We start from the raw sequence: 25,321 nt of genomic DNA, 5'->3' as shown, positions 1-25,321 counted from the left end.
ATAACCAAATAACAAATGAAGAATCCAGGGTATAGGACATTGTGTGAGCAATGCTGCCATTTTTGTAAAAAGGCAAAAAAAAAAAAAAAAAAAAAGAGATGTGCATGTTTGCTCACATGTTCATTAAATGGACTTGTAAGAATGACCTGGTCCCTCTGGTACAGACATTTCACGAATGACCATTGTATGTGGAGGGACATATTATTATATACATATATGTCTTACACCTCTTGAATTATAAACTATACAGTGGATTTCCACCAACAAATAAATAAAAATAAATAAATGAAAGTTAAAGCCAGAACATGGCTACCAAGGACACAAGTTTACTCCCTATTCAGTTTGCACTCCAACTGGAAATAGTGCCTTTTAGTTTCTGTATTAACCACTCAGAGTTAACAAAAACTTCCCAGGTTTCAGGGCTCAGTCTTTGACAGTCCCTCACTTCAGACACTAGCTGCACTTGGGGGATTCCCTAGGTCACCCGGACCTCCAGCTGTCTACCAGTTTGATGGTTCCTCTAATCTCCCCTTGATAATTAACTAGAATGATCAACAAAAGTTAGAAAAGTTTTATACTTACAAATACAGCTTTATTTGAAAGGATATACATAAGGTGAGGTCTGGGAGTGAGTACACTTTTCCATGCCTCTCCACATGGAATCATGATGCCTCACCTTCCCAGAACATCAATGCAAACATAACCAAGAAGCCCACACCACTGAGCCTTGAATTCCAGAGTTTTGACGGGGATTAAATTGCATAGACATGATTAATCAAAGCATTAGCCCTTGATTGAACTCAGTCTCCGAACCCCGTTCTCCTCCACAGATCCAGCTGTCAATGCCCCGCCCCCCCCCCCCCCACTTCACGTGGTTGGTCAGTCACCAACCACTAACCGAAAGCTATCTAGGATCCTGCCAAGAATGACATCATTAGCATAAGAAAGTCAACTCCTATCACTTAGGGAATTCCTCCGGTTTTTGAAGCTCTGTGCCAGGAATCAGGGGCAAGGACTAGCTATCCTCTTTATTAGGTTTCACTCCATAGAGTTTGGGCTGTCCAATGTTAATAGGGGGGCCATGAGTGTTATTTCACCAGGACTCAGGCCTGTGTTCTCTGATTCTAGATTCAGATTCTGACTGGCCTGGAGCCTGGGGCCTGGTTATGGTTTCCTTTGGGGGTCACTGAGAAGCCTCCTGCTTGGGATCCAGTGTTGTCCTCTCACTCATGAAGCCAAAAACATACCATATGAATGGTCCTGATGCCTTTCAGTTTCCTTCCTGACAATGGTTGTGTTTCTCAGAAAAGGAGCCCTCAACTCTGATTTCACTTTCTGTTCTGGGAAATGCAGAGCTCTGCAGTGTGATGGCTGCTTCTTGCTATTGGGCAGGTTCCTGTGAGGGTGGAGCTGAGGCCACAGATGTTTTAAGTCCAGCCAACTCCTCACACCCAATTTAGACGTTTGGGGTTACTGCCAGCTCTTTATCTCTGTGGTGACCACACCAGCACACAGGATCTGTTCCAGTGCAAGACCAGTCTGAGTGGAGCAGAGCTCCTGCTGTGGGCTGCAGGGAGTACTTCAACCAGTCTCAGCATTTCCTGAGCTGCCCGGAGACACGTTCAGACCTCAACGCTGACAGCCGAAGTCTCTTTTCCTCCAGAAGCTGGTAAGTAAGAAATTATTTTGGATTGTGGCCAGGTCTAAAATTGGAATTACAGATCTGTAGGCCTAAGGTTGAGTGCGACTGGATGTTCGATTTGGGGAGCTGTGGATTTGAGGGGTGGATGGGTATGGATGGCTGTAAACCACTTAGAGCATTTAACTATTTGGGACATTTTCAGAGGGCAGCTGGAGAACAAACTTTATTCCTATGAACACAGCGGGATTATGTGACTGTCAGGGGTGTCTGTGGGTTGGGGATTTCCCCAAGAACTTCTGGATCAGACACCCCCATCTCATGTCTAAATACCTTTCACTAAAGAGACAAGGCATCTTATGTGTTAAGAAACAAAATTCAACTGAAAATTTTAAAAAGAGCTACTTAGCTTTATTAAGTGACTCATGAGTTAGGAATCATCTTACCTAGCAAATAGCAAGGAACTCCACCGAGCTGTAGGAAAGGACATGTTTTTAAAGGTAGAAAAGGAAGGGTAAAGGAAAGAAATTACTAGCTAAGAATCTATTATTTTAGTCAAAATTGCTCTCCTAAGGGGAAATGAAAGGGTCTATCAGCAAATTTCTTAGTGCTGACCAGGAAATACAAAATTCACTGTTTAAAGGGCTCATTCCTTTGGTTTTTAAACTATAGTTGGGCATTAGGTTTTGATTACTGAATTGAGGCCTTAATTTAAGTGTCTTCCTATGGCCCTATGGCCATGTGACCCTGTAGCCCTTTTTCACAATTACTTGCTTTTGATCAGACTCAGCTTCAGTTATAGGGGTGATCAAAATGTACGATACTGCTGTCACTTTCAGGTACTGTTCAGTGTTCTTGCTGTTTTTGCTGATCTTTGCATGGTATTCACCTGTCATCATGTTTTTGCTTAATCTCTGTGATATTCTCAGGTTATGACTTCATAACTTTTGAATTATCCATCTACATCTTTTTTCTGATGGTCCAGTCTCAGGGAGATTACTTACTTGATGGTTACCATCTATGAACATGCATTAACTTCTGAGAGAGTAAATCTATTTGTCAGATTATTATGATTTTTATGAGCAGGATATTTTTTAATGGTTAGAGTGCACATTGAAGCCATGGTTCCCAAGACCCCAACAATCAAATGTAAGTAAGTCAAAGAAAGATCCCACCGAAGGAGTCTTTTTAAGCCAAGCGGCTTTCTCAGTGATCTTATGTAGCTGTTTTTCAATTTCCCCAGAAGTGTTAATCCAGATGCACCAGGTGGTTTTGGTCACAGTATAAACAGCTCTTGTTTGGCTAAAAGATAATCAGGGGGATATCTTATTGTCAAGAGGACTTTTGGCTAGACAGTCTAAACAGTTTTTTTTCGCAGCTATTGTGTTAGTCATGCATTTTGTAATATCTTTCAGAGTTAAGGAAAGGTTCTGGATCAAAGTGGCATATAAATTTACTCTTAACCAGAGAAGCATGATCTTGTCAAAGGATGTAAACCCAGAATCATGAATGCCTCTGGTTGGTCTTTTTTCTTTCTTTCTTTTTTTTTTTTTTTTTAAAGATTTTATTTATTTATTTGAGAGAGAGAGAGAGAGAGTGAGAGGACAGGTTCAGTGGGAGAAGTAGACTCCCTGCCAAGCAGGGAGCCCAGTGTGGGACTAGATCCAGGGACACCAGCATCATGACCTGAGCCAAAGGCAGCAGCTTACCAAGTGAGTCACCCAGGCACCCTCTGTTTTTTTTTTTTTTTTTTTTTTTTTTTTTAAATTCAATGATGTAAACCTGAGAGAGCCACCCAGGCACCTTTTGGTTGGTCTTTTTTTTTTTTTTTTTTTTAAATTCAATGATGTAAACCTGAGAGAGCCACCCAGGCACCTTTTGGTTGGTCTTTTTTTTTTTTTTTTTTTTTTTTTTAAGATTTTATTTATTTATTTGACAGAGAGAGATGACAAGCAGGCAGAGAGGCAGGCAGAGAGAGAGGAGGAAGCAGGTTCCCTGCTGAGCAAAGAGCCCGATGCGGGGGCTCGATCCCAGGACCCTGAGATCATGACCCGAGCCGAAGGCAGCGGCTTAACCCACTGAGCCACCCAGGCGCCCCTGGTTGGTCTTTTTTAAAACTCAATGATGTAAACCTAAGAGAGCCGATCAATGAGATGTCTTATTTTGATTGTGAAGGGTTAGGAACACAATTAGATTTTCTCTTAGCCTAAAATAAAAGGTTGTTTTACAGTTTACTCCCCTTGTGAACAATGAGCTCAGACGTACAGCTGAAGGCATTATTTTTCCAGGATTATGCCAGAGTAAAGGAAAGGGAAAGAAGAAAGTGTTTCTCCTTTAGTTAAATATGAAGACCTGATCTGTTGTCATGATGAAAGCAGTCTACCTCGATGTCAGGTACTTACCTTCCTCATCAATTTTATTTAGAGGTATCTAGAATCTGTGCAGGACAAGGTGCAGGGAAAACCTTCTTTAGCTGTGAAATGTGAACCCAAGACTCAACACCTTATAATTTTCTAGCAACGTCTGATTGAGAGCACTTGGTAAGATCCCTTTCACTGGAGTCAAAAGCTGTATTCCTCTAATGTTTCTAGAATACTCAGTTACCAGGTTCTAGACTGTGTCCGACAGGATTCTTTGAATTGGGAGGTGGGACGACTTCTCTAATCTACTGATGATAGGTTTTATGGTAAAACGTAAGAGATTTTGCTTTAGTAGGTCATACTAGCAGGCAACATCAAGGGATCAGCAGAAAGTTGTATGCCAATAGACATTGGTCTTCCAGTGACTATGTTATGTGGGGTGAGTTTACATGCCCAAAATTGGTACTGCAAACAGTCAGCAAGTCCAAAGGCTAGTAGTTTTGGCTAGTTTAAAAATTTTAAGTTTGGGGTGCCTGGGTGGCTCAGTGGGTTAAGCCGTTACCTTCGGCTCAGGTCATGATCTCAGAGTCCTGGGATCGAACCCCGCATTGGGCTCTCTGCTCAGCAGGGAGCCTGCTTCCTCCTTGCTCTCTGCCTGCCTCTGCCTGCTTGTGATCTCCGTCTGTCAAATAAATAAATAAAATCTTAAAAAAATTTTTTTTAAGTTTGATCTCTCAACCTTGCCTAATGATTGAGGGTGATAGGACTAGTGATGATTCCAAGAAGTTTGAATGGTTTTTGTTAAGGCTGATATGATTTGTCCAATGAAGAGGCTGCCTCAATCACTGGAGATTGTGGAAGCTATACTGCAAGTGGGAAACACATTTTCTAACAGTTCCTTTGGCACTGTGAAGGCTTTAACTTTATAGCAGGTGAAATTTTCAAACTTACTGGAAAATATATGTACAATAACAAGAACATATTGATAACCCATAGCTGTAGGTCTTCATAAGTCTAGAGGGACTAAGATGTGAGGCCTCTGGGGGCTAAAATAATTTCTCCAGGATAATGGACCTGAGAAGTCAGACATTGGTTGTAGACTGTTTCCACAATTTTATAGAAATTTCCCCACTAATGTCCAGTTATAGTTTGAGTCATCTTAAATGGACCATGATGGGTAAAGGAAAGGAATAAAGCGAAACAGAACAACAAGCAAAGAAACAATGGAATTTACCAGGGAAAGAAACAAGCAACTGCCCTGAGTTTCCCAAGCCCTGACTACTTAATTTACAGCCGTTGGTTACCCATCATGTTTTTTCTGATTCAAAAGCAGAGGGTTGCCATGTTACACTGACATCAGAATGGCAGAAATCTCACAATGAGGGAACGTTTTTGCAGCAGCAGAATGGATTTTATCCACATGTGCCACATTCTTTTTGGATACTTTTGCTGCCTGCATTTACATGAGAGTCAGCTCGGGCATTTTCCTGATATTCTTTTTTTTTTTTTTCCAATTTATTTATTTTCAGAAAAACAGTATTCATTATTTTTTCACCACACCCAGTGCTCCATGCAAGCCGTGCCCTCTATAATACCCACCACCTGGTACCCCAACCTCCCACCCCCCCGCCACTTCAAACCCCTCAGACTGTTTTTCAGAGTCCATAGTCTCTCATGGTTCACCTCCCCTTCCAATTTACCCAAATTCCCTACTCCTCTCTAACGCCCCTTGTCCTCTATGCTATTTGTATGCTCCACAAATAAGTGAAACCATATGATAATTGACTCTCTCTGCTTGACTTATTTCACTCAGCATAAGCCACTGGCTACACTAATCCGAAAGAAAAGAGAGAAATCCCAAATTCATAAAATTATGAATGAAAAGGGAGAGATCACAACTAATGCCAAGGAAGTAGAAACAATCATCAGAAGTTATTACGAACAGTTATATGCCAATAAGCTTAGCAACCTAGATGAAATGGATGCATTCCTGGAAAAATATAAACTACCAAAATTGAACCAGGAAGAAATCGACAACCTGAATAGACCGATATCTAATAACGAGATTGAAGCAGTGATCAAAAACCTCCTCCCAAAAAACAAGAGCCCAGGACCTGACGGATTCCCTGGGGAATTCTACCAAACCTTCAAAGAAGAAATAACACCTATTCTCCTGAAGCTGTTTCAAAAAATTGAAGCAGAAGGAAAACTTCCAGACTCTTTCTATGAAGCCAGCATTACCCTGATCCCCAAACCAGGCAAGGACCCTACCAAAAAGGAGAATTTCAGACCAATATCACTGATGAATATGGATGCTAAGATTCTCAACAAGATCCTAGCCAACAGGATCCAACAGCACATTAAAAAGATTATCCACCATGATCAGGTGGGATTCATCCCTGGGCTACAAGGATGGTTCAACATTCGCAAATCAATCAATGTGATACAACAAATTAATATGAGAAGAGAGAAGAACCACATGGTCCTCTCAATTGATGCAGAAAAAGCATTTGACAAAATCCAACATCCGTTCCTGATTAAAATGCTTCAAAGTATAGGGATAGAGGGAACATTCCTGAACCTCATCAAATCTATCTATGAAAGACCCACAGCAAATATCATCCTCAATGGGATAAAGCTTGCAGCCTTCCCATTTTCCTGATATTCTGGTTCAGTCCTTTTCGTGTGAGCATCAGTTTTGATGACAGCAGTTTCAGAAGGTAAAAGTGTAATTTTAAGAGATAACATTATACTAGGACATATCAAATTTCCAGGAATTCCACATAATTTCTACAACCCTTATATACCTATACAAATAAAACGTAAAACACAGGATCTTTGTTTTCTAGGAAGATCACTTAAATGGTAAGGGAACTTTTACAATATATTACTAAAGGTAGATCAAATGTTTAAAACAGACAACTCTTTGTCCTTTTAAAAGATAAGAAACCAAATTCTAATTTTGCACCAGCTTACTTATGTATGAGAACATATTCATTGCAATGTTAGTCAGTCCTGACCATGAATAAATTCCTTTCCAAAGATTTCTTTTTCACAGTCTTCATACAAATTTCTTTTGCATCCAAAAAAAAAAGTCATCTCTCATCCACATACTTTTTTTTTTAACCAAAAGCACATGCCCTACTTTTCTTTCATTTAGAGAAGTTTCCTTTTTTTAAAAAATTTTTAGTAGCTCTAACCACACACATTAATTAGAGTTCTTAACATTTAGAAACTTTAATGTCTAAGAAAAGTAAAGAGTAAGTACTTGTTAAGTGTATGTCATACCAATATTCTTTAGATTGTACATTTATAAATACATATCATGATTTCTGGAAATGTGCTTCTTTATAGTAGTTTCTTGTATTTCCAGTAGTGTGATTACTGGATCATAGGGTAGTCCTATTTTTAACTTTTTGAGAAACTTCCATACTGTTTTCTACTGTGCCTGTCTCAGCTTGCATTCCCACCAACAGTGTACCAGGATTCCTTTTTCTACACATCCTCCTTAACACTTTTTTTCCTTGTGTTTTTCATTTTAACCTTTTGGTTATCTTATTGTGGTTTTGTTTGGCATTTGCCTAATGTGATTTTGAGCATCTTTTCATGTGTCTGTCGGCCATCTGGATGTCTTCTTTGGTGAAATGTCTGTCCTTGTCTGGTACCTATTTTTCCCCTTTAAAAAAAATTTAAATTCAATTAGCCAAAGTATAGTACATCATTAGTTTTTAATATGTTGTTCACTGATTCATTAATTTAGTATAATAGTCAGTGTTCATCATATCATGTGCCCTCTTTAATGTCCATTTTTAAATTGGATTATTTTTGTGTTTGGATGTATCAATTCCTTGCATATTTTGGACACTAAATCTTTATCTCATATATCATTTACAAATATCTGATCCAGTTCAGTAGGTTGTTTCTTACTTAATAGTTTTCTTTGATATGTACAAGATTTTTATTTTGATGAAGTCCCAATAGTTTATTTTTGCTTTTATTTCTCTGCCTCAGGAGAGGGGTCTAGAAAATGTTGCTTTGGCCAAGGTAAAAGACTTTACTCCCTGTGTTCTCTTCTAGGATTTTTATGATTTCAGGTCTCATATTTAGGTCTTTAATTCATTTTGGATTAATTTTTGAATTAATTTTTGTGTGGTCCAGTTTCATCCTTTGGCATGTAGCTCTCCAGTTTTCCCAACACCATTTGTTGAAGACTCTATCTCTTGCCCATTGCATATTCTTTCCTGTTTTGTCAAAGATTAATTGACCATGTAATTGTGGATTTATTTCAGGGTTTTCTATTCTTTTGCATTGACAGATGTGTCTATTTTTATGTCAGTGCCATACTGCTTTTATGATTCAGTTTTGTAATATAACTTGAATCCTGGAGTTGTGATACCTTCAGTTTTGTTTTTCTCTCTCAAGGTTCCTTTGGCTATTTGAGGTCTTTTTTTTTCCCCCATAGAAATTTTAGGATTATTCATTCCGTGCCTGTGAAAAGTGCTCTTGGTATGTCCATAGAGCTTGCATTGGAACTGTAGATTTCTTTAGGTTATAAAGACGTTTTAACATTTGTTCTTCCCACTCAAGCATGGAATGTCTTTCAATTTCTTTACATTGCCTTGATTTTCTTTCATCCGTGTTTTATAGTTTTCAGAAAACAGTTTTTCCACCTCTTTGGTTAAGTTTATTCCTAGATATTTTAGTGTTTTTTGGTGAATTATAAATGGGATTGTTTTTCTAGTTTCTCTTTCTGCTGCTTTATTGTACAACAGATCTCTATACATTGATTTCATATCCTGTGACCTTACTGAATTTATTTACTAGTTCTAGGAGTTTTTTGATGGAGTCTATAGTGTTTTGTGTATATCATACATGTCATCTGCAAATAATAACTTTTACTTCCTGCTTGTCAATTTGAATACTTTCTGTGACTTTATGTAGTTAAATTACTATGACTAGGACTTCTAACCTATGTTGAATACAAGTGGTAAGAGTGGACATCCTTCTCTTGTTCCTGACCTTAGGTGAAATTCTCCCAGTTTTTCTCAACAGAGTATGATGTTCACTGAGGGTTTTTCATATATGGCCTTTATTATGTTGAGCATGAGGGTTTTTCATATATGGCCTTTATTACCTCTAGACCTACTTTGTGTAAAGTTTTTATCATAAGTGGATGTTATACATTGTCAATGCTTTTTCTTCATCTATTTAAGTAATCACATGGTTTTCATTCTTTTCCTTATCGATGTGTCCCATTGATTATTTTGCAAACATTGGACCACAATTGTACCCTGAGAATAAATCCCACTTGATTTTTTTCTCAAGCTATTTTTAAAATACATTTTCCCTCCAAGTTTTTATTTAAATTCCAGTTAGTAATTATACAGTGTAATATTAGATTCAAATGTAGACTTCAGTGATTCCGCACTTACATACATCACCCAATACTCATCACAAGTGTCCTGCATAATACCCATTACATGTTTAAGCCATGTACCCTGCCCACCTTCCCTCCAGTAGTCATTGGTTTGTTTTCAAAACTAAGAGCCTGTTTCTTGGTTTTACCTTGGTTTACCTGCCACTCCATGTTCTTTTTGTTTGTTTGTTTGTTTCTTAAATACCACATATGGGTGAAATGATATGGTATTTATCTTTCTCTCATTGAATTATTTTCTTAGCACGATATTCTCTAGCTCCATCCACATTTCAAATGGCAAGATTTTATTCTTTCTTATGGCAGAATAATATTCCATTGTAAGATATCTATATATCTATATCTATCTCTATATCCATATATATCTCTCACATCTTCTATATATATAGAGAGAGAGATATATATCTCACATCTTCTTTATCTATTCACCAGTCAATGGATATTTGGGCTCTTTCCATAATTTGGCTATTGTTGTTAATGCTGCTATAGACATGAGGATGCATGAATCCCTTTGAATCAGTATTTTTGTCTCCTTTGGGTAAATACTTAGTAGTAAAATGGCTGGATCCTAAGGTAGTTCTATTTTAACTTTTTGAGGACTCTCCATACTGTTCCAGAGTGGCTGTACCATTTTGCATCTGCCAACAGTGTAAGAAGTTTCCCATTTCTCTGCATCCTCACCAACACCTGTTGTTTCTTGTGTTGTTAATTTTAGCCATTTGACAGGTATGAGGTAATAGCACATTGTAGTTCTGATTTGTATTTCCCTGATGATGAGCAATGTTGAACATCTTTTCATGTTCTGTTAGCCATCTGTATGTCCTTGTTGGGATCATGTCTATTCATGTCTTCTATTTTTTAATTGGGTTAGTTGGTTTTGGTGTTGAGCTTATAAATTCCTTTTGTATTTGGACACCAATCTTGTTATTAGATATGTCATTTACAAATATCTTCTCCCATTCCTTAGGCTGCCTTTTAGTTTTATTGATTGTTTCTTTTGCTCTATAGAAGCTTTTAATTTTGATAAAGTCCTGGTAGTTTCTTTTTTTTTTTTTTAAGATTTTTAAAATTTATTTGACAGAGAGAAATCACAAGTAGATGGAGAGGCAGGCAGAGAGAGAGAGAGAGAGAGAGAAGCAGGCTCCCTGCTGAGCAGAGAGCCCGATGTGGGACTCGATCCCAGGACCCTGAGATCATGACCTGAGCCGAAGGCAGCGGCTTAACCCACTGAGCCACCCAGGCACCCCAAGTCCTGGTAGTTTATTTTTCCTTTTCCTCCCCTTGCCTTAAGAGACATGTCAAGTTAGGAGTTGCTTCTGCTAATGTCAAAGAAGTTACTTTGATTTTAGGACTTTAATGGTTTCCTGTCTCACATCTAGATCTTTAAATCATTTTGAATTTACTTTTGTATATGGTATAAGAAAGTGGTCCAGTTTCATTGTTCTGCATGTTGGTGTTCAGTTTTCCCAAGACCATTTGTTGAAGAGACTGCTTCTTCTCTGCCCCCCACCCCCACTGGAAATTCTTTCTTTCTTTGCCACAGATTACTTGACCAAACCACTGGGGGTTCATTTCTTGCTTTTATATTCTGTTCCATTGATCTATGTGTCTGTTTTTGTGCCAGGACTCTACTGCTTTGGTCACTACAACTTTTTATATAACTCAAAGTCCAGAATTATGATGCATCTCATTTTGCTTTTCTTTTTCAAGATTGCTTTGGCTATTTGGGGTCATTTGTGGTTCCATGTGAATTTTAAGATTATTTTTGCTAGCTCTGCGAAAAATACTTATGGTATTTGATAAAGTTGCATTAAATGTGTAGATTGCCTAGGATAATATAGACATTTTAACAATATTTGTCTTTTCTATCCGTGAGCATGGAATTCTTTTCCATTTCTCTGTGTCATCTTCAGTTTCGTTCATCAGTGTTTTATAGGTTTCTGTGTACAGGTGTTTTAAGTCTTTGGCTAGGTATCTTATGTTTCTTGGCATAATTATAAATGGTATTGATTCCTTAATTTCTCTTTCTTCTGCTTCATTACTGATGTATACAAATGTAACAGATTTATTTAGGTTTATTTTGTATCTTATGACTTTGCTGAATTCCTGTATAAGTTCTAGCCAATTTTTGTGGAGTCTTTCAGGTTTTCTACACACAGTATCATGTCATCTGCAAAAGTTTGACTTCTTCCTTGCCAATTTGGATGCCTTTTATTTCTTTTTGTTTTAAGATTGCCAAAGCAATCTTAATATGGGAAAAACTCTCAGTTTTTCCCCATTGAGGATATTAGCTGTGTGTCTTTAATACATGGCCTTTCTTACTTTGAGGCATGCCTCCTCTAACCCCCTCTGTTGAGAGTTTTTTTTAATCATGAATTGATCTTGTACTTTGTGAAATGCTTTTTCTACATCTACCGAAAGAATCATAGTGTCCTTATCCTTTCTTTTATTAATGTGGCATATCACATTGATTGATTTGCAAAATTTGAACCACCATTGAAGTCCAGGAATAAATCTCACTTGATCATGGTGAATGATTCCGTAAAGAAATCTGCATTGTTGGGTTCATTTTGCTAACATTTTATTGATAATTTTTGCATTCATGTTTATCAGGGATATTGGCGTATAGTTCTCCTTTTTAGTGGACTCTCTGTGGTTTTGGAATCAGGGTAATGCTGTCCTCATAGAAAGAATTTGGAAGTTTTCCTTCTATTTCTCTCTTTTGGAACAATGTGAGAAGAATAGGTATTAATTATTCTTCACATGTTTGTAGAGTTCAACTGTGAGGCTAGCTCATCCTTGACTTTTGATTCTTGGGAGATTTTTGATTATTGATTCAATTTCTTTGCTGATTATGGGTCTGTTAAGGTTTTCTATTTCTTTCTGTTTCAGTTTTTGTAGCTTATGTTTTTAGGAAATAATCCATTTCTTGTAGGTTGTCCAATTTGTTGGCATATAGTTTTTCATAATAATCTCTTATTGTTTGTATTTTTGTGGTATTCCTTGCTGTTTCTTCTCTCTGATTTGTGATTTCATTTATTTGGGTCTTTTACTTTTTCTTTTTGTTAAGACTGGCTAGTGTGTTATCAATTTTCTTAATGTTTTCAAAGAACTGGCTTCTGGTTTCATTAATACCCCCTCCTATCCTCCTCCTCCTCCTTCTTCCTTCTTCTTTCTCTTTCCCCTCCTCCACCTCCTCCTCCTCCTTCTTTTCTTCTTCTTCCTTCCTTCTTCTTCTTTCTTCTCTTATTCTTCTTCCTTCCTTCTTCTCCTCCCCCTCCTCCTTTTTCCTCTTCTTTTTCTCCTTTCTCTTTCCCTTCTCCTTCTCCTCCTCCTTCTCCACATTATTTATATCTGCTCTAATCTTTTATTTCCCTTCTTCTGCTGATGTTCTTTTTTGAGATTTTTCTTACTTATTTAGGTAGGCCTGTATCTTATGACCATTTTTGCTGCCTCCCAAATTTTTAGACTGTTGTGTCTTTATTTTCATTTGTTTCCATGTAATGTTTATTTCCTCTTTGACTTCTAATGAGTTAATGCTCTTTAGTATTATGTTGTTTAACATCCATTTATTTTTGGTCCTTCCAAATTTTTCTTGTGGTTGACTTCTCATTTCATAGTGTTATTTTCAGAAAATATAGATGGTATGATCTCTTTCTTTTTGTACTTAATGAGGGTTGATCTGTAGTCCAGTTTGTGATCTATTCTGCGGAATATCTAATGTGCACTTCAAAAGAATGTCCAGTGTGTATTTTGGTGACATAGGGTGCAATGTTTTGAATATATCTGTTAAGATCATCTGGTCCAGTGTGTCATTCAAAGCTACTGTTGCCGTGTCATTTTTCTACTTATATGATCTTCCCATTGATGCAAGTACAGTGTTAAAGACCCAGCTATTACTGTGTTATTATCATGAGTACCTTTTTGTTTGTTATTGTTTTATATATTTGGGTGCTCCCATGTTGGAGGTATAAATATTGTCAATTGTTAGATCTCCTTGTTGAATACTCCTCTTGATTATGATATAGTGCCCTTCTTCACTTGTCACCTTCTTTGGTTTAACATCTGGTTTGTCTGTTACAAGTATCACTTCTCCAACTGTCTTTTGAGGTACATTTCCATAATTATTTCTCCAACCCTTCACTTGCAGTGTGAGGTGTCTCTAGGTCTGAAATTCATCTCTTTTAGGAGGCATATAGATGGGTCTTTTAAAAAAATGCATTCTGACACCCTATGTCTTTTTATTGGAACATTTAGCCCATTTATATTTAGAGTAATTACTGATAGATACATATTTAGTGTCATTTGATTACTTGTTTTGTCATTATTTCTGGAGATTTTCTCTGTTCCTTTCTTGCTTTTGTCACTTTTGGTGTCCCCTTTTATATTTCTTGCAGGGCTGGTCATGAAGTTCTTTAGCTTTGTTTGTCTGGGAAACTCTTTTATCTCTCTTTCTATTATGTTTTTTAAAAATTTACTAATGTCTATTATCTTTTATTTTTTATCTCTCCTTCTATTCTGAATGATAGCCTTCCTGGTTAAAGTATTCGTGACTACAGATTTTTCCCATTCAGCATATTGACTATATCATGCCACTCTCTTAGGGACTGCCAAGTTTCTCTTGAAAGATCAGCCTTGTCAGTTTTGTTTTGTCTACCTCTTCCTTCTTCTTCTCCCCCTTTTCTTTCTCCTCCTCCTTTTCTTCTTCTTCATTCTCACTCTTATTCTTTTTCTTATTCTTCTAAGTATACAATGGCTTTGTTTTTATTTTTAAAATTTTATTTAAATTCAATTCAACATATACTGTATTATTAGTTTCAGAGTTAGAATTTGGTGATTCATCAGTTGCATACACACCCAGTGCTTATTACTTCGAGTACCCACCTTAATATCCATCACCTAATTATACCATCCCAGTACATCCCACCTCCCTTCCAGCAACCCTCAGTTTGCACTTTCCTAGAGTTAAGAGTGTCTTAATGGTTTGTTTCCCTCTCTGTTTTCATCTTTTTTTGTTTTTTTCTCCCTTTCCCCTATGTTCATCAATTTTGATTCTTAAATTCCACATATGAGTGAAACATTATGGTATTTGCTTTCTCTGACTGACTTATTTTGCTTAGCATAATGCTTTTTTTTAGTTCCATCCAAGTTGCTGCAAATGGCAATATTTCACTCTTTTTGATGGGTCTATCTATCTATATCTATCTATCATCTATCTATATCTATCTATATATCTATATATATATATATCCCCTCTTCTTTATCCATTCTGTTGATAAACACCTGGGCTCTTTCCATTGTTTGGCTATTGTGGACATTGCTGCTATAAACATTGGGGTGCACATGTCCTTTCAAATCACTATGTTTGTATCCTTCAGATAAATACCTCGTAGTGCAATTGGTTATAATGCACCTCTATTTTTAACTTTTTGAGGAAAATCCATACTGTTCTCCAGAGTGGCTGCAATGGTTTGTATTCCCACCAACAGTGTAAGTGTAAGAGAGTTTCCCTTTCTCTGCATTTTTGCCAAAACCTGTTTTTTCCTGAATTGTTCATTTTAGTCTTTCTGAGCAGTGTGAGGTGGTATCTCATTGTGGTTTTTGATTTGTATTTTCCTCATAATGATTGATGTTGAGCATATTCATGTGTCTGTTGGTCATGTGCCTGTCTTCTTTGGAGAAGTATCTGTCCATGTCTTCTGCCCATTTTTTGACTGGATTTTTGTTTTTTTCAATGTTGAGTTTGATAAGTTCTTTATAGATTTTGGATACTAGACTATTATCTGATAAGACATTTGCAAATATTTTCTCCAGTTCCATGAGTTGCCTTTAGTTTTATTGATGGTTTCCTTTGCTGTGCAGAAGATTTTTTATCATGATGAAGTCCCAAAAGTTCATTTTTGCTTTTGTTTCCCTTGCCTTTTGAGATTTATCTGGTAAGAAGTTGCAGTGGCCTGGGTCAAAGAGGTTTTTGCCCATGTTTTTCTCTAGGATTATTATGGATTCCTGTCTCACATTTAGGTCTTTCATTTGTTTTTAGCTTATTTTTGCGTATAATGTGAGAACATGGTCCAGTTTCATTCTTCGTCACGTGGTTGTCCATTTTTCCCAACAACACTTGTTGAAGACATTGTCTTGTTTTCACTGGATATTCCTTCCTGCATTGTCAAAGATTAATTGACGATTGAGTTGAAGGTCCATTTCTGGATTCTCTATTCTATTCCATTGATCTATGTGTCTGTTTTTGTGTCAGTCCCATATTATTTTGATGATTACAGCTTTGTAATACAGCTTGAAGCGTATTTTGATGCCCCCAGCTTTGGTTTTCTTTTTTAACATTCCTTTGGCTACTTGGGGTCTTTTGTTTCCATATAAATTTTGGATTGTTTGTTTCATCTCTTGCCTTTTGGTTACTGGTATTTAGATAGAAATTACACTGAATGTGTAGGTTGATTGGGTAGCATAGACATTTTTAACAATATTTTTCTTGTTTCTTTTAAGATTTTTTTCCTTATTGCTATACTTTGCAAATTTAATTACAATATGTCTTGGTGTTGATCTGTTTTTGTTGAATTTGGTGGGGTTTCTCTGTGCCTCCTGGATTTGGATGTCTATTTCCTTTCCTAGATTTGGGAATTTTTAAGCTATGATTTCTTCAAATAAATTTTCTGTCCCCTTTTCTCTCTCTTCTTCTTCTGGGACTCTTATAATACAAATGTTACTATGTTTGATGGAGTTACTGAGTTCCCTAAGTCTCTTCTTGTGTTACATATTTCTTTTATTTTCATTTTTGTTCAACTTACTTTTTTTTAATCTTCCTCTTAAAAATCTTTTGCTTTTATTTTCACTTCTTTTAAAAAATTTTTTATTTTATTTTTTTTTTTCACTGTTCCAAAATTCATTGTTTATGTACCATACCTAGTGTTCCATGCAATACGTGCCCTCCACAACACCCACTACCAGGCTTACCCTCTCCCCCAAAACACTCAGTTTTTCTCTCAAAGATCAGTGTCTCACGGTTTATCTCCCCTTCTGATTTCCCCCAACTCACTTCTCCTCTCCATCTCCCAATGTCCTCTGTGTTATTCCTTATGCTCCATAATTTTATTTTATCCCCTTTATCACTTATTCTTTCCTCTCCTTCTTCTACCCTTGTATTCACTGCATCCAGTCTGTTTTGAATGTCAATTATTGCATTTTTCATTTCTGCTTTTTAACTCTTTTATCTCTTTGGTATGGACCTCCCTGAAGTCTTCCATTCTTTTTCAAGCCCAGTATATTTGTGATTGTTGCTTTAAATTATCCATAAGACATATTACTTATATGTTTTGATTAAATCTCTGGATGTGACCTCCTCTTGTTATTTCAGTTAGGATGAATTATTCTGCCTTGGTATTTTGTCTAAGTCACTGTGTTCTTCTTCTCTGTGTTAGAAAAGCCTGCTATGTTTCTGCTCCTGAGAGTAATGTCTGTGGCCTGGTGCTTTTTGATATTCTCTGGTGTGTGCTGCATACACTCAGCTACAGTGTTTTGGCTACTTTGTCCTTCCAGGCTGTCATCTGCAAAGGCTGTCCTTTCCTACAGTGGACAGTGTTTGAACCTTTTCCAGAGTGTGGTGAGTTTTAACTAGGTGTGCTCTGGTTTATTTGCTAAATGAGACCTGATGTTACTTCAGTGAGAACTTGTAAAAGTCTCTGGTCTAGAGATGCAGTGTGTGTGGTGGCTTCTGCTTGTTTTCTGTGGGAGCGGTGTGCTGTATTGGGACCAAGGCAAACTTCACCAAGATGGGCAGTTCTGGTAGAACATGGATTTGTGAGATCTCATACAAGTAGGTTAGGCAGCCAGTGTTGGTGCTCAGTTGTTTAATGCAAGTAATTCTCTGTTTATGCTGGGGGGCAGGGGTAGGGAAATGGTTCTATCTAGCTCATTGTCCTCAGAAAGTATTCTTCATGCTACTGTTTTCAGGGAAGTACTCTCAGTAGAGTGATGTCTCTCCCATCTGTGTGTCCTAGGCATCTTTCAGATCTCTATTTTTTTTTTTTTTAAGATTTTATTTATTTATTTGACAGAGAGAGAGAGAGAGAGAGAGAGAGAGAGAGAGGGATCACAAGTAGGCAGAGAGGCAGACAGAGAGAGAGGGGGAAGCAGGCTCCTCACCGAGCAGAGAGCCTGACTTGAGGCTCGATCACAGGAACTTTGGATCATAACCTGAGCCAAAGGCAGAGGCCCAACCCACTGAGTCACCCAGGCACCCCCAGATCACTGTTTTAACTCTATTACTGGGTCATTTGTCTACCCTCCCTCCAGGGGCAATGCAATTTCCTCCCAGCTCTATCCCATCCAAGCCACCAATCTTAAGCGCCAGTCTTTGAGCCCCACAATTAAAAAATTTACAAAAATCAGCCAATGGCTTTGAGGTAGTGTTTTCCTTGTGCATCCCCCTGTGTGTTCCTCTCTGTTGCCTTTCTCTGTGATCAGAGAGACCAAAATGGTAAATATAATTCTAAGTTGTAAATCTCCCTGAGGCCTGGCAACAGTTTGGTGGGACCCTAATTACAATGGAGTTCAACACACATTTCTTTCCATCCATATCTAGTAGAAAATCAAATCAAAACTCACATTTTTGTTTGGCATTATTTTGTGGCTCCCAACCTCATATAACCAAGTCAAGTTATTCAGGACCCACAAAAAAGTCTTGTAATTTTTTTTTTTTTTAAAGATTTTATTTATTTATTTGACAGAGAGAGATCACAAGTAAGCAGAGAAGTAGGCAGAGAGAGAGAGAGGAAAGCAGGCTCTCCGCCCAGCGGAGAGCCTGATGTGGGACTCGATCCCAGGACCCTGGGATCATGACCTGAGCCGAAGGCAGCGGCTTAACCCACTGAGCCACCCAGGCGCCCCAAGTCTTGTAATTTTTATAGCTTCTAGAACCATAGTTCTTTTTCCCCAAGTATGTATGTATTTATTTATTATCTATCCCCTTGTTAAGTGTCTTTTTTTCCCATTAATTTTAATTAGCCAACATATAATACTTTATAGTTTTTGATGTAGTGTTCAGTGATTCACTAGTTGTGCATAACACCAAGTGCTTAAATTCCAGTTAGATACCATACTACATAATATTAGTTTCAGGTGTACAATTAATTAATTCAATACTTACATACAGTGCCCATGCTCATCATAACAAGTATACTCCATAAACCCCACTGTCTATTTATTCTACCCCCATCCATGCTTCCCCTCTGGTAACCATCCATTTGTTCTCTATAGTTAAAAGTCTTTTCCTGATTTTCTTCTCTATTTTTTCCTCCATGATCATTTGTTTTGTTTCCTAAATTCTACATAAAGTTGAAATAATATAGTCCTTTTCTTTGAATGACACATATAGCATATGTGTCACAGAGCTATAATACTGTCTCCATTCACTTCCTTGAAAATGGCAAGATTTCATTCTTTCTTTATGGTTGAATAGTATTTCCTTATATATATATACATATTAGCAGGTTCCATTAATGAAGACTGCAGGCAGGAAATGGGGAAAAATACTAAACCAGCAAAGATCAGTAAATACAAAGATCAGTAAATACAGACTGTGGGCTGGAACTGGGAAAGGGGTTCCAATGTGGACTTCTGGATTGAACTAAGGGTGAAGGATGGGAGTTCTGTCAGAGCCTTCTGTCAGGACAGATTGATCCATTAACCCTTAAGTCAACACAATCAGGAGCTGTAAGGCAAAAGAGATCAGAGATCAAAGCAAGATGAACTTACAATGGTCCTTGGAAATGTTGAAAAAGACAGTGAACTCAAAAGGATTCATGGGACTCCATACCTGTGTTTCTTATAGTCTCCAAATACAGTCAGAAATTTGCTTTGGATCTAGACACTGTCACCAAATTTGTTAAAAAAAATTGAAACAAATAAATTCTAAAGACTTCATTAGCTTTATTAAATAATTTTTGAATTGGGTAGTATCCCCGCTAGCACATAGAAAGGATATCCACTGAGCTGCAAAAATGAGAAGGTTTTTAGGTAAAGAAGATGAGAAAAAAATTATTAACAGAGAATCCATTGATTTAGGCAGTGTTGTTCTTCTAAGAGAAGAGGAGGGAATCTGTCAGTATAGGTTTTAGTGCTGACCAGGATATGGCCATGCTGACTGCTGAAAGATTACATTCCTGGGGGTTATGTACTAACCCTGCTGTTAGGTACTAAGTCTTGGTTTACCAGCTTGGGGCTTTAACTTAAGTGAATCCATTATGGCCCTGTGACTTTCTTTTTAACACATCTCTTCATGGAAAATAAATCTTGTGTGTTTCACACTGACTTCATTTTGAATCCTCTGTGCACTATAATGTGTGCTCTGTCTTTCCTTCCTGAGACAGAACTCTACCCTTGGCAGAGGGCCCTCACCTTGAATTCTAGCTCTGAGCTTTGCTAATGGTGGGATCCTCATTGTCTGTCCCTCAAACTCATCATTTATTTGATGCTTATTTCATGGTGGAAATGATTATAATGTCTGTGTAGGGTTGTAAAGAGAATGACATGAGAAATATATGTACTGGTAGGTGCACATCTAAGGTTTGTTGGCATGGATTTCTCACATTTCCTTCCATTTCTATCCCAGCTGCACAGGATACACTGCCAGAGGATGGAATACAAGTTCCCAGGGATTCCATAGACTACTCTGCACCTGCTACCCCTGAATTGCTTTTGCAGCAGAAAATAATCAATAACAGAACTTCACATGCAACATCAGGTGAGGTATGGAACCTTAACAGTAGGGCATGGGTGTGTGTGGTTAAAATTTGCTCAGCACACAAAATTTTGTTTTCCATATCTGCTTGCCCTCTAATCCTGTCATTTGGTTCCCTTTCTCTTTATTTGTGCCATTCCTTAGGACCTGTCTCAGTCAGATTTCTTCGACCTCCTGTGTATTCCCCCCCCCCCCCACATCCTTTGAGAATGCACAGGCATGAGTCTACACCTGATGGGGTTTGAGTCTCATCTTGTTGGTTCCTCTTAAGACCCACATTGTATATGCCACTTGCACATTCAGTCTTGCTCATTCTGCTTTGTGTGTTCCCTGCTCTCAAAAGGGGTGGTGGGGTTGTTTGCTCTCCAAAAAGTGAGAGGTTGTTCCTGCACATGCCAGATGCTCAGAATTTCCACTCTTCTGTATGTGAAGAATATTCCTGCTGGGTAGTCAGAAGTGTTGGCACCATGATTCTTAGTTGCTTAAGAGCTGCCCCTTTCACCCTTGACAAGATAGACTCTCTTAGTTATCTCTTCTAAGAAGAATGTTTGCATGCCCCATTCATATGTGTACCAGGTGCCAGTCCAACATACACTTGCTCTGAATAGTTTCTTCCCCAAATATTTTTTTTTTTTTTGCCATCCTCTCCTAGGTTGTAGCCTGTGGCTACCAAGGAGGCCCCAGGTGAAGTGCCTGATCCCTCACAAACACTCCTCTCTAGCCTGCATGCTGCGCAGACATCAGTGGTGAGTTGAGGAGACTTGCTTCCTGGCCTAAAAACTGGTCTCAAACTCTTTAGGGGACAGTATACAAGTCTTTCACATTACTTTTAATCCTGGGTATATGATTTTTTCTGTTGCACCATCTCAGAGTATAAGACCCCAGTGATCAGATAGATTCAGGATTCCAGATCATGCTCAGTTTGATTGATAATCAGAGAAGGTGACAGAGGAACCTCTTTATTATGGCTGCCTTACATTCTAGTCAGCTCCTGCTTCAGTCTTTGCTAACACCATCTTTTGTTCCAATGACACTTTATACATCAATCAGTCCCCTAGTGGATTATCTTCCTGACTTGATTTCTGTCCCCTTTTATGCACGTGCATGAAGCAGTGATGGGTGGGGTCTCAGGACAGTCAGGGTAGCTCATAGCAATGCCCAGGTAGATAGTTCAACATATTTTTTTTAGAACATGGGAATCCATGCCACCTGCTATTTCTGCTCTGGGGAGAATAAAAAGAGCCCTTTCAACACCTTGTTTCATGAGCCAACATATTTTCTAGATAAAAGAAAAAAAATTTGCAGTCATTGAAAGTTTCTACCTCCTAATGGATGTACAGTATCTTTTCTGAGAAAGAAAGGAGCCACTCATCCTTATTTAGCTGCTCCATATGAGAACCAAAATTTATGACATGAAGTTGGAGGTGATCAGAAGTGGATCTTCTAAAGGGTCCCACACCACAGGTGGGAAGGGTTGTGGGCATAAATGCTGGTTTTGTCTCCTTAGGTTTCCAAGAAGAAGTATTATTTTCATAACATTACAGATAAAGAAAACTGAAGCAAGATAAGGAAAGAATAACATGGGCAGGAAAGTTTGGAAAGAAGAGTCAGGCTTTGAAATAGGTCTGGAAGAATGAAAAGTATCTTTTTTTTTTTTTCCAATTTATTTATTTTCAGAAAAACAGTATTCATTATTATAATGAAAAGTATCTTAAAGAAGAAGGGCTTTCCAAGATAAGGGAAGAGACTGAGCAAGGGCAAACTTTATATCTAGGTCAAAAGTTCACACAATGCCTGGACAGAAAGAGAAGGGCACCTGACTACAATATTATGGCCAGGACTGAGGTTCTCCCTGCCCATAATAGCATATCTCAAGCCACCCCTCTTTGTGGTAACTCTTTTTCCCTCCTTCTTCTGTCCTCCCTGTAGTGTCTTCGGTTCCAGCCATGGGTCAGGTGTCTTCTTCCACACCCTCTCATAGAAAGGGTGGTGATTTGTCCTCCAACTATGAGGAATTTTTTAAGGAATTCAAGATGGAAAGAAAATTCCTCTTTCAGGAAACCATCACCTCGATTCAGTCATATCTGGTGAACGGGGACCTTCAGAGAGCAGTTTCTGTAATCAGTGATGCATTGAGAGACATGGAGGATGTCCCAGTAAACAATGCTGTGACTGGGGAGTCTGGGACAGGGAAGTCAAACTTTATCAATGCCCTGCGGAGGGTGGATCATGAGGATGTTGGGGCTGCACCCACTGGGGTAGTGGAGACAACCTTTATGAGAACTCCATACAAACACCCAAAGTTTCCCAATGTGACACTATGGGACCTTCCTGGTGTGGGGACCACTACCTTTCCACCAAAGACATATCTAAAGAAAATGAAATTTGGTGAATATGATTTCTTTATTATCATCTCTGCTACACGATGTATTTCTGGCCACAGAAATTAGAAAAATGAAGAAGAATTTCTGTTTTGTCCAAAGTAAAGTGGACAGTGATTTACATAACCTAGAAATTAGTAAATTGAGTACATTTAACAAGCATGAAATCCTGCAACAGATCCGCAATGACTGTGTGACACATCTGCAGGAGGCCAATGTGGGTGATCCTCAGATCTTCTTAGTTTCCAGCTTTGAGTTGTCTGGCTATGACCTCCAAATCCTGGGGACCGCCATGCTGAGGGGGCTTCCCGCTCACAAGCGCCACATCTTCATGCAATACCTGCTGAATGTTACCAAAGCCAATATTGACTGGAAGAGGGATGTTCTGAGACAGAAGATATGGTTGGAGGCCGTGAAGGCTGGAGCATCAGAAAATCCCTTTCATGGGTTTTGTCAGTGATAATGATGCGGAGAAGCTGGAAGAGACTTTAACCCTCTACAGATCTTACTTTGGACTGGATGATGCATCCCTGGAAACTACAGCCAAGGACTTGCATGTGTCAGTGGAGAAACGCAAGGCAAACCTCAAGTCTCCTCATTTGCTATCAGTTGAGAAGGTTGATGAGTCACTAGAGGAAAAACTGTTCAGTTATGTGAAAAAATTCTGTTCTGTTAATGGAGGACCCATTGCCAGTGGTATTTACTTTAGGAAGAATTTCTATATGCAAAATCATTTCCTTGAGACCATGGTAAGTGATGCGAAAGTTCTTCTTAAAAAAGAAGAGATTTTTAAGGATTCTGTGGGCTCTGGGAAAACCTATTTACATCAGGATGTTGGGAATGATGATGGGAAAAGTGAAAGAGCAAGCTCCTGAATTATTCTAAGTGCTGACATGGCACTGATGCCTGGAAAGTTGACTTAGGGCTGCCCTGAAGCAATACTGACCCACTGCTCTCAGGGATTGTCACAGATATTTCCATTATTTACTCTTGAACAAACCATGAACATAGTGACTATTATTTGACAGTGAAAACAATGAGCTCTGAAGAGTCCTTCCTTCATATGATCCTTCTTGGGAAAATGAAGAACAGGAATCTGGAATTTTTCTGCTTAGTGGGGAGTATAACACTTTGTGTGATGGTTACTTTTTACTCAGCACTGGTCTTTCTACTGACATAGTAGGAATAAAATGGCTGTACACGGTAGGTCCTCAAAAATGATTTTTTAAGTCAATGTATACATAGTCTGTTTTTTTGTGTTCCTGACGTTCTGTTGTGAATCCATAAATTGTGATCACTAATAGATCAATTAATGTTGAGTGAGAACCTCCTTGTTTTTTATAGAGTTATTGTTTCAGTTAAAAACACAAAAGATGGTGAGCTGAACCATTTCCTGAGTCACAGGAAATGAAAGAGAAACATTAGCTAAGGAAAAACTTTATCTGGAGTACACTGTGAGAAGGACACATGTATAAGATGGAACATAGCCCAAGGTTTGCAAATTGCAAGTCTAGGCACCCCTTAGCTTCTATCAGTATATTTTCTGTCTGAACTTGAGAGGTTAGGGAATAAGAGAAAGGTGTATTGTGATGCATCTACGTGGAAATTAAAAAAAAATGCAAAAGGTACTTGAACATATCCAACCTTTCACTAATAAGACGAATGCAAATTCATGTCAAGAAATGTCATGTATACTAAGATATCATTTATTTCCTGTTAGATTGGGGAAATTGCATAGTTTGACATTCTGTGGGTGAAACTGTAGAAAAACAGTTGCTGTCATACAATGCTGGTATTCCCAGAAAATGATCTAGTCTAATGTGGCATATTAGGTCATCTCTAGGAACATTGCACACACATTTACACTTTGCACCAGTGATCTCACTTTGAAGAATCTGGGCCATAAAAGTGAGAGTAGAGTAATGACTGGCAAAGGTTGGAAGGTGTGGATAATGTGTAATGCCGTTGAAAGAGCACATCTTTCAGTTATAAGGTGAATGTATAGTATGGTGACTATAGTTAATAAAACTGTGTAATAACACTATACTTGTACAACAACAACAATACTTATACAACAACAACAACAATACTTGAAATTTGCTAAGACAGTAGATCCTAAGCCTGCTCAACACACACAAACAAAAGGTAAATATGTGAGGGGATGGATGTATGAATCAACTTGAATGCAGTAGTCATTCCACCATATGTAAATATATATAAAATCACTAGATTGTATACTTTAAATACATATGATTTTATTTCCAGTTTCTCGTAAATAAAGCTGGGGTTGGGGAGAAAAACAAGAACTCTGGGAAAAATTCCAAAATATATATGATTAAAGTTATTAATTGCAGCACTACTTGAAATGGTAAAACATAAAATTGAAATGTTCTTCAATAAAAAATGTTACAACCACAAAATAAAGGACTCCACAATTATATGGAGTGAGTAATACTCTATATATTACTATAATCTCATCTCCAAGATGTATTGTTCATTGTTTAATGCAAAGAGTGTGGTGGAGAATTATGTGTATAGTGTATTCGTGCTAATCTAAGACAGTGTAAAATATGAGAATATATTTGTACATACTCTTCAGTTAACTATGAGATAACTTCAGTAATAAAATTCAGTTATATATTGGGGGAATGTACTGTGTGGAGAGGCAGCATAAGGGCTAGATTTTACTCAATTTTATTATTTTTTAAAGATTTTATTTATTTTTTTGATAGGGAGAGAGAGCGTGCATGTGCA

The 25,321-nt window shown here is 37.9% G+C and overlaps 1 pseudogene; it reads left to right on the top strand.

The window, feature by feature from the left end:
* Positions 1–1,462: 1,462 nt before the first annotated feature.
* On the top strand, positions 1,463–25,321 carry LOC122915564 (annotated as a pseudogene).

This window comes from Neovison vison, chromosome 1 (genome assembly GCF_020171115.1).
Source record: "Neovison vison isolate M4711 chromosome 1, ASM_NN_V1, whole genome shotgun sequence".
NCBI classification, from domain to species: Eukaryota; Metazoa; Chordata; class Mammalia; order Carnivora; family Mustelidae; genus Neogale; species Neogale vison.
This window is presented reverse-complemented; position numbering and strand designations above follow the sequence as displayed.